Below are 11,055 nucleotides of genomic sequence, written 5' to 3' on the forward strand. Positions count from 1 at the left end.
GTGAATTAAAATAATACAAGGCCAGTATCAGCATGGAGATATAGAGACCCAGAAAGACATCATTCTCCCCAACTTGTGAATTAATGACTTTTCTTGAACTCATCAAAGAAGGAAGGTTGTAAGGCAAGGCATCGAATCAAAGGATAAAACAGGGTGAGAATGAGGTTTTGAGTTTCAAATGACTGCTGTGAACTTTCTGTACAGGTCGGAAGATTACATGTAACTAGGAGGGAAAATAGGAAATGTGTTTGCAATTTTTTTTTCTCTTCTGTTTATGTTTTGAGAGGAAAAAATTGGCCTAGATGCAACAACTGAGATTAAAAAGAGCCCTAATTTCATTTATCCAAAGGGAAAAATACACTGAGTTAAGCTAACTTACAGGAAAAGTTTCCAGAAAATAAAAATATTTGACACCCAGTTAAATTTGATTATCAGATAAATAAATATTTTTATATCTATGTGTCATACAATATTTGGGACATTCTGCTATTAAATGGCTATTCATTGTTTGCTGAAAATCAAATTTATCTGGGCATTCTACATTTTATTTGACCACACTATTTACAATGAACATGATTAATTCCACAGTAAATTCATGAAACTAATTTACTTAGAATATATATTGCTATTCAGGAGCTCTGCAAATGAGTTCTAAAAAAAGTATTTTGGGAAGAAAAATGACATAAAGAGAGATGACATACACAGTGTTTTGTTTCAGGTATTTTTTTTCCCATCTCTCCTTATAGTCATGAGTATATTTTTCTATATTACTTTATAATCCTACCTGTTGTTTAAAAGATAAAGATGTTATAAATATATTTAGTTGGATTAGTATATGATACAACTATCACTGGGTTGCTAGAGAACTGGGGACTCATGACAAATTTAGTTCTTTGGCCATGTACAGAAGTAGAGGATCAAGTTGATAGATGGGAAGGAAGCAGCTGCAAGCTGTACTTCATTTATCAATTATACTCATTTTTCTTAGTGGTGTAATGAATATCCAGGGAATGCCTAATGCCAAGAGTGGAAAATTAATAAAGCAGAGGAAGAAATATAATGCGGAACAAAAGGATTTAGAGAAATCAAGGGAAACCTGAAGAAATAATTCTCTATTTTGACCCTCATAATCAACATCTTTTGAAACAGAGGATCAGCCAAGGAGTGAGTACCAATACAGTAAGTCCCCTACATACAAACAAGTTCTATTCTGAGAGCACGTCAGTAAGTCCAATTTGTTTGAAACTCCAACAAAGTTAGCGTAGGTACCCAACTAACACAATCAGCTATATATTATAGTACTGTACTGTAATAGGTTTATAATACTTTTCACACAAATAACACATAAAAAACAAACACAAAAAAATGGAAACATTTTTAATCTTATAGTACAATGCCTCAAAAAGTACAGTAGTACAGTGCAGCAGCTGGCATACAGGGGCTGACATGGAGTGAGCTGAAGGATTGTCAGCAATAGGAGACAGAGGACAAGCTGACATGCCTGACATTGATGGCACCGGTTCTGGTTCCTTGCTGGAACTAGATGCATGTTCACATCTTTGAAAGTTCACAACTTGAAGGTTCTTATATAGGGGACTTACTGTATTCTGCATTTTAATTGGCTGCTACAGATGTTCCAGAGGTAAATTATGTTTCAACCAGAAGTCAAATGTCATTTTTATAACATATTTAGCAAGACATATTTATGATAGTTTTAATTGGTTTACAGAAGGAAAAAAACCTAAACTATAGCTCTTTTTGGCTCTTTATTGCTTAAACATGTCCTGTTTTCATTCCCTCTCTCTCTCTCTCTCTCTTTCTACCCTCCTCTTTCTCCTCCTCCTCCTCCTCCTCCAGACATTCACAAAAATAGAGGTTATTACTGCCTGTCACAAACTCTGGTCAGTAAGGGACTCAACCATCACTACAGAAAAATATGTTTAAGCATATATCTGCACCCTCATGCTCATTGAAATATTATTCATAGTAACCAAGATGTGGAAACAACCTAATCGCCCTTCAGAAAATGAATGGATCAGGAAAATGGGGCATATATTCACAGTAGAGTATTTTCAACCTTAAAAAAAGAGAATCCTACTGCTTATGACAACATGTATAAACATGGAGAACATTATGCTAAGTGAAATAAGCCCAACACGTAGTGCATGGTCTTACTTATATGCAAAATTTAAAAATGTCAAACTAATAGTAGCAGAAAGAATGGTGTTACCAGGGGCTGGGGGTTGAGAGAAATGGAAAATATTGGTCAAAGTGTGCATGCTTTCAGCTAGAGATGTATAAGTTCTGGAAACAATTTGCAGCATGGGGACTATAGTTAATAATAACATATTGTATACTTGAAATTTGCTAAGAAAGTAAATCTCAAGTGTTCTCACACTCCCACACACACAATGGTAACTATGTGAGGTGATGAATATGTTAATTAGCTTGATTATGGTAATCATGTCACAGTGTATACATGTATCAAAACATCCTGTACACCTTAAATATATATAACTTCTATATGTCAATCATACCTCAATAAAGCTGGGGAGGGATCATGACCAATCTATGCAGATTTCATTTACACTTGACTTGTTCTGAATACTATTTTTAAAGTAAAAGATAAGAAAATTTGTATATTTAGTGATTAGTTCATAAAAAATACTCAATGGCTTAAGAGTTAGTGAAATACATTGAAAGTTTATAATCCGATGTCCCAAATAAAAAAAAAAATATATATATATATATATATATATATTTGTCTGCCCTAACAGATCTTCCCCATTTTGGATTTCCTTAAAAAACAGAATGCCAAGCTTATTTGCTGTTAGCCCCATGTAAAGTGGAACAATTTCTGGATTGGGACAGGAAAATGTTTAGACTGTGTGTCCACTGCTCTGGCTTACTCCATTCAGCTGGTCCTGGAATCTCTTACATGTCTTTTCTGAGTACCAGAAGAACAATTGCTATTTACATCAAACAATGTCTTAGTCTGGTCTTTAACCAGACTTTTTAACATCTTGTTACCCAAAGATTTTGTTAAGTTCTTAGCAATAGTAATGGTTTTTCTTAAAGCATTTGTTTTCCACAATATCTACGATTTTCTGTGTAAATTTATGAATGAATCTTTTAAGGCTCTGTAGCTCTGTATTATATCAATTACTCTTTCTTAAAAGTATCATCACTTTTTCTATTTGACAGATGAGTGAAGTGATATTTAGAGAAGTTGTAAATTTCTCACGGTCACACAAACATTGAGTGACACAGCTAGTATATTAAAAAACCAGGACTCTCTAACTTCTAAACCCAAATGCTAAGTCCGCATGCAATCCTGTCTCTCTGTATCTTACATGCCAACTAATTAATGAATTAATGAGATATTTTAAGCCAGAGGACATGTCTCAGATATTATCTATGATTCAGCTTATGAATTGAAGTAGAACTAGTGATTCTCAAATGAAATTGCACACCTGGGAGGCTGATATAAAATGCACATTCATGGACACCACTCACAAATTATTATTTAGCATATGTTGGAAGAACCTCATCCATGTGTCTTTTTAAAAGGCACCACAGATGATTTTGATATAGAAGGTTCAACATTCCTTTAGAACATCCATTCAACTTACTGCAACTACATTCTTAAGAGGGAGAATCTTTTGGTATAGGAAGAATATTTCCTTCCATTTCTCCATTATAAAAAATAAAAACTTTACAACACAGTTGTAAACAACTTTGTACAGATCTGAATTCTCATTGAAATCATAAATCAATCTAAAGTCATTGGAGAACTCATTTAAAATTTTAAAGTGAAAATAATTTTAAGACATAGATGAAAGATCAGAGATTTTAAATAAAGTTACTATGGTAATAATAATAGAAACAATATGTACCATGATTTAAATAACAATTAAATTAAATGCATAAAACTAATTTTTGAAGATAATAGATAATTTATGGTAGCATTATATTTTGTGTTTTTCAAAGGCAATATTTCCTTTAGATAATCATTCACCTGAAATTATCTTTCGTTTATTTTTTAACTGAGTATCTTTTACCTCAAAAAATTTGACATGATCATCAGTTACTTTGTTTATTTCCTTTTATTGACCAAATCCTGCTCAAATAAACTTATAAATATAACCTTAGTTGTAGCTAATTTTTATGGCATTCTGAAGATTTCTTAAGCTCTTGAGCTAACACAACATTGTAAAGCAAGTATACGCCAATAAACATTTTTAAAAAAATAGTCAGAAAGTGACATACACATATAAAAGGCAGGTTAAAGATAAGAAAGCATAATAAATTAAGATTTTTAAATCTCTAATATCAAGAAGGCATAACTCATATTTCACTAGGCCTAAAGCTAATCTAAAGAATAATAACAAACCAACTTCTTACTGAAACCTTACTACGTGCCAGAAACGTTTTTCAAACAAGTTAACTAGTCTATCACAAGCTTGAAGTAAATATCACAGAAAAAAATTGGAAAAAACAGCTAAGTTAATTTTCAAGGCCACATAGTTAATAATAGGATTAAATATTAAACATAGATTAAACTTATCCCTGTGAGGGATGATGATGAAAGATTCAAATAATTTATTTAAATATGATAATTTATCAACTAAGATAATACATTGTCTAAGACAATCAAGAATAAGCTCCATAACACTGCCCTCAGAGTTCCAGAAATATAACCATAAGTGACCAAAAAAAAAAAAAAAGGCAGTTTATAAAATGACAGTTTAAAAGCTTCTGATCATGAATACTTTAATATTTTTAAATGTACAGGAAATACATAGTAGTAAGGATCTCAGTCAGTCATAATCATTTCCTTATAAAGAATTTGCCATTTGTAAAGCTCCTCACAGTGATCAAATGAAATGCCAGTCTAAACCATTCACCTTTAGCATAGATAAATGTATAATTTGTGTGTGATTGCTGTGGAAAATTAATCAAAACCTCCCATGTTAAGTATTCCATAGAATACTCCCTTTTTTATGGCTTTTAATATAGCTTGATAAAATATGTTTTTTAAATTTATCAAAAGGCATATCTATTCTTCAAAAAAAAAAAAAAACTAATGTCTTTCCTGATATGAAAGAGAACCCCAACCCATAGATGTGTAATGGGAAAGAAGATACAAGTCTGCTGCTTACCAAGTTTTTAAACTAATGTTGATAGCTGAGATTTTTACTCTAGTAGGATTTCAAGAATAAAATTTTCTCATAAATCGTAGGGAAACAAATGAAGGATTGTTATGGAAAGAAACTGGAGGACACAGAGATAGTTTAACCATAAAAGGAAGTTGAAAACTACCACATATATTCCAAAGATATTTCATTTTTACTCAACTATCAAGTTAAAAAAAAAAAAACTTAGCTAGACTAAGAAAAAAAGGGAGAAGACTCAAATAAATCAGAAATGAAAAAGGAGACATTACAACTGATGCCACATGAATAAGAAAGACCATAACAAACTACTATAAACAATTATACACCAACAAATTAGATAACTTAAGAAGAAATGAGTAAATTCCTAGAAACATACAAACTACCAAGACTGAATTACAAAGAATTAAAACACCCAACAGAATTATAACTAGTGAAGTGATTGAATCAATGTCAAAACCTCCTACCAAAAAAATCCTGGAGCTTCAACTGAAAATTCTACCAAGCATTTAAAGAAGAATTAAAACCAATCCTTCCCAAACTCTTCCAAAATATGAAAGAGGAATGAACATTTCTAATTTCATTTTATGACATCATCATTACATTACCCTGATAGCAAACTCAGACAAAGATATTATTAGAAAACTACAAAATAATACCTCTGATGAATACTGATGCAAATTCTAAACAAAATACTGGGAAAACAAATTCATCATCACATTTAAAGGATTATACATCATGACCAAAGGGGATTTATGCCTGGTTTTGCAAGGGTAGGTCAAAAAAATTGATAAAAATACACCACATTAATAGAATGAAGGACAAAACTACATGAGCATCTTTATTGATGCAGAAAAAGTGTTTGACAAGATTCAACATCCTTTTATGATAAAAACACTCAACAATCTAGGAACAGAAATAAACTACCTCAGCATAATAAAGGCCATGTATGAAAAGCCCACAGCTAACATCGTATTCAGTGTTGAGGACCAAAAGGCTTTTAAGGTCAGGAACAAGGCAAGGATGACCACTCTTTTTACTTCTACTGAACATAGTACTGGAAATCCTAAGCAGAACCATTATGCAAGAAAAATAAATAAAGACATTCAAAAAGTAAAGAAAGAAGAAAATTTTCTCTCTTCACAGATGATGTGATCTTATATATATGAAACCCTAAAGCCTCCAACAAGAAACTATTGGAAGTAATAAATTCATCAAAGTTGCAGGATACAAATCAAGATTAAAAATCAGTTATATTTTTATCAGTTGTATCTATATACTAACATTGAATGATTCAAAAGGAAATTAAAAAGAAAAATCTTATTTGCAGAAATATTAAGAAGAATAAGATACTTTTTTTTTAGCATCTTTATTGGAGTATAATTGCTTTACAATGCTGTGTTAGTTTCTGCTTTATAACAAAGTGAATCAGCTATATATATACATATATCCCCGTATCTCCTCCCTCTTGCGTCTCCCTCCCACCCTGCCTATCCCACCCCTCTAGGTAGTCACAAAGCACTGATATGATCTCCCTGTGCTATGCAGATGCTTTCCACTAGTTATCTATTTTACATTTGGAAGTATATATAAGAAGATAATTTGTTTTTTATTTATTATTATTTTTTTCTCTTTTTTTGCGGTACACGGGCCTCTCACTGTTGTGGCCTCTCCCATTGTGGAGCACAGGCTCCGGACGCGCAGGCTCAGTGGCCATGGCTCATGGGCCCAGCCACTCTGTGTCATGTGGGATCTTCCCGGACCGGGGCACGAAGCCGTGTCCCCTGCACTGGCAGGTGGACTCTCAACCACTGTGCCACCAGGAAAGCCCAAGAATAAGATAACTTGGAATAAACTTAACCAAATATGCAAAAGATGTATACACTGAAAACTACAAAAAATACTGAAAGAAATTAAAGAAGACATAAACAAATGGTAAGATATTCTGTGTTCATGGATTGGAATGCTTACTATTGTTAATATGTCAGCTTCCTCAAAGCAATCTGTAAACTTCCTATCAAAATCCCAATGACTTTTTTTGCAGAAGTGAAACAGCCAACCTTCAAATTTGTATGGAATGTAAAGTACCTCAGATAGCCAAAACAATCTCAAAAAGATTAAAAAGTTCTTAAAAATATAGTACAAAGTTGCAGTTATCAAGCAGTGTGGTACTGTCATATGAAGCCCAGACATATACTCATACATCTTTGACAAATTGATTTTTTTTTTTTTTTTTTTGCAGTACGCGGACCTCTCACTGCTGTGGCCTCTCCCATTGCAGAGCACAGGCTCTGGATGTGCAGGCTCAATGGCCATGGCTCATGGGGCCAGCTGCTCCGCGGCATGTGGGATCCTCCCAGACTGGGGCACTGCATTGGCAGGTGGACTCTCAACCACTGCACCATCAGGGAAGCCCCCTAATTTGAGGCCATACTAGAAAGGACTATAATCAAGATGCTAACCATAGATATTAAGATTACAAGTAATATTTTATTTCTCATCTATGTTAATTAAATTATATTTTCCCACAAAGATTAAGTATGAAGTTAGAGTTATATAAAAACTTTGTGTTCCTTCTAATATTTAATGAATTGACCATGAGTTTTTAATTTAAGTTTCTTTCACTCAGTTTATTTTACCTTTCACAAATTTAACATTTCTTTTCATGATAATTTGTAGAGTGATACATTATAAAAAAGGAATACATTGCTTTATGTTTCTAATGTGATTTTTTGTATTACTTAAGAAACATACAAGGAAATAAACTATCTTCCCTTGTTTTCAGAAATACACATTAAAGAATAAAGCATAGGAAGAGGAGTCAAGATAGGGGAATAGGGGGACACCAAATTTGTTTCTTCTCACAAGTTCATCAAAAACACATCTACAAATGGAAAAATTCCCACAGAGCTCCTGCTGAAAATTAGTGGTAGACTTCAGACACCTAAAAGAATGAAAGAAAGAAGAAAAAATTAAAAAAAAAGAAAAGAGGAATCAAAAAAGAGACCAGCAACCCTGGCAGGAAGCTGAAGGTGAGGAGAGACCTCCACATTAAGAAAGACTCCCTCACGGAGGGGGAAATCAGCTGGGACAGAAAAAGAACTTCAGGGGATCAAAGAAGAATGCAGCAGACAGTCTGTGGAAGACAGGACAAAGTAAAAACCACACCCATGATCTACACCACAGCTCTACGCATTCGAGCCTGAATCTTGACTCACCCATTACAAATGGGAGCTGAGTGCCAGAAAGAGGGATTTGGAGTGCAGACCCAGGAGAGTACAGCTCTTGGCTGTGAAAAGACAGCCTGAAGGAACAGGAGCAAGGGGAGCTACAACTGGGAAAGTCTGAGACACCATAGCAAGGTGTCATTGTTGAGTGGTGTGGAAAGGGCAGAGCCACCATTATAATATAACCCCCTTCCCCATCCTCCTACTTCTTTGGCCTCTGTGGGCATTGGGAGGGGCTGATACCTGAGCGGATCCACCCGCCCCTCTGGGCAGGGTCACCTCCAGCTGTGTAGGCTCCAGGGGCCTGAGCGCTGCCCACCCCAAAACCTCCTTGGGAATCAGCCCTGGGAGCCCCTGCCTGAGATCCTTCTGAAGGTGGCAGTGTCAGAGGGATAAAGCACAGGGTTGGAAGACCAGACCTGGGGAGAGAAATGCAGTTGACTGTGTGGATACAGTAGAAGGGAGGGGGGGTAAGGGGACGTGCAGCTGGAAATGACCCTAGAGAAAGCAGGGTCTGCCTGGAAAGCAAGACACCAATGTTGAGAGGCTTGCAGGGGGTGGGGCCAGCAACCCTCCCTGTTTCAGTTACTAGGAGTACCCAATTCTGCTCCACTCAGTGGCTGCTTTTGTTCCCTCTCACCTGGGAAAGGATCATACACCTGAGGGCAGCACACATGCACAGGAGGGTTAAAACCAAAATGTAGCCTGAGGGGCAGAGCAACTAAGGAAGAGAAACACAAATCTTTCTATGCAGCAGCACAAACTGTGAATTGAATCCCTAAGAATGGCCGGGTAAATCCTGCATTTGTGGAATACCTGAATAGACGAGAGTTTCAACATTTGAGATCAGTCTAGCCTTCACAGCACTGCAGTTTGTAGGCAAATACACATGGGAATCAGGAAAAATCAGAGTCTGAGCTGGCCCCACAGTGTCCACAGCAGGTCTAGAGACATACCTAGAGGTATTGGAAGACCTCCTAGGGAGGTGGCCCTAGGAAAATATTCTTAGCACTACTATTCTGTGATGGTTTGTTTCATTTTGTTAAGTTGTTGGTACTGTTGCTTTTATTATTTTTTTATCCTTTATTTTCTACTTTTATTTTTAAAATTTTTTATCTCATGTTATTTTCTTAATATGTATAAACTTTTTATTTTTTAATATTTTTTTTTGTTACTCTGTGACTTTTGTCTTGTTTTTCATTATATATATATTTCTTCCCTTTTTCTTTTCTTCAGTTGTTTTTAGGTGTATAGTCTATGTTTTATGGGCTTCTGTTTTTATTGTTGATGTTGCTTGCTTGCCCCCGTTTCTGTTTTATTTTTCATTCTTTGTTTTTGTTAGTATAATCTCTATTGACAGTTCTCTTATTAGAATTCTCTTGTTTGGTTGCCTGTTCCCTTGTTTGTTTGTCTTTTTAAATTTATTTTCTATATGTGTGTGTGTGTGTGTGTGTGTGTGTGTGCATGTGCGTGTGTGTGTGAATGAGTGTTTTGTTGCTTCCGTTTGTTTGCTGCTGTTCTTTGCCCTGAGCTTTGTTTGTCTGTTTTTTTTGTTTGTTTGTTTGTTTTTATGTTTTTCTTTTCTTTGTTCAATTTTTTATCAGGCCATGCTTTGAGGCTTGCAAGCTCTTGGTTCCCTAACCGGGGTCAGGCCTGGGGACTCCAGGGTGGGAACATACAGTCCAGGATGCTGGAACAACAGAGAATTCCTGGGCTCAGGGTATATTAATTGGTGTGTTCATTCCTGAAGGTATCCATATCAACACCAAGACCCGGACCCACACAACTGCCTGATGGTCCCAGTGCTAAACACCTCACACCAAACAACCAGAAAGAGAGAAACAGAGCCCTACCCTTCTGCCTAAAGTCATACTAACCTTACAGGCACCCCAAAAGACACCACCAGACGCCTTCCTGCCCATCAGAGGTAAAAGACTCAGCTCTGCCCAACAGAGCACAGACACCCAACAGAGCACAGACACCAGGCCTTCCCTCCAGTAAGCCTGCACAAGCCCCTGGACCAACACACTCAGCAGGGGACAGTCAACAAAACCAAAAAGAACTACAACCCTGCAGTCTGTGGAAAGAAGACCATAAACACAGTAGGTTAGAGAAAATGAAATGACAGAGAAATACCCTGCAGACAACGGTGCAAGAAAAATCCCACAAGACCAAATAAATGAAGAGGAAATAGGCCAGCTATCTGAAAAAAAATTCACAGTGATGATAATAAAGAGGATCCAAGGTCTTGGAAATAGAATGGAGAAAATACAAGAAATGATTAAGAAGGACCAAGAAGAATTAAAGAACAAAAAGTCAGTGATAAACAACACAATAACTGAAATGAAAAATACACAAGAAGGAATCAACAACAGAATACCTGAGGCAGAAGAACGAATAAGTGAGCTGGAAGATAGAATGGTGGAAATAACTGCCAAGATACAGAATAAAGAAAAAAGAATGAAAAGAATTGAGGATAGTCTCAGAGACATCTGGGACACATCAAATACACCAGTGTTCGAATTATAGGGGACCCAGAAGAAAAAGAGAAATGGAAAGTGCTTGAGAAAACATTTGAAGAGATTATAATTGAAAAATTCCCTAACATGGGAAAAGAAAGAGTCAATCAAGTCCAGGAAGCACAGAGAGCTCCA

The sequence above is a fragment of the Pseudorca crassidens genome, chromosome 14, assembly GCF_039906515.1.
Source record: "Pseudorca crassidens isolate mPseCra1 chromosome 14, mPseCra1.hap1, whole genome shotgun sequence".
Classification (NCBI taxonomy): Eukaryota; Metazoa; Chordata; class Mammalia; order Artiodactyla; family Delphinidae; genus Pseudorca; species Pseudorca crassidens.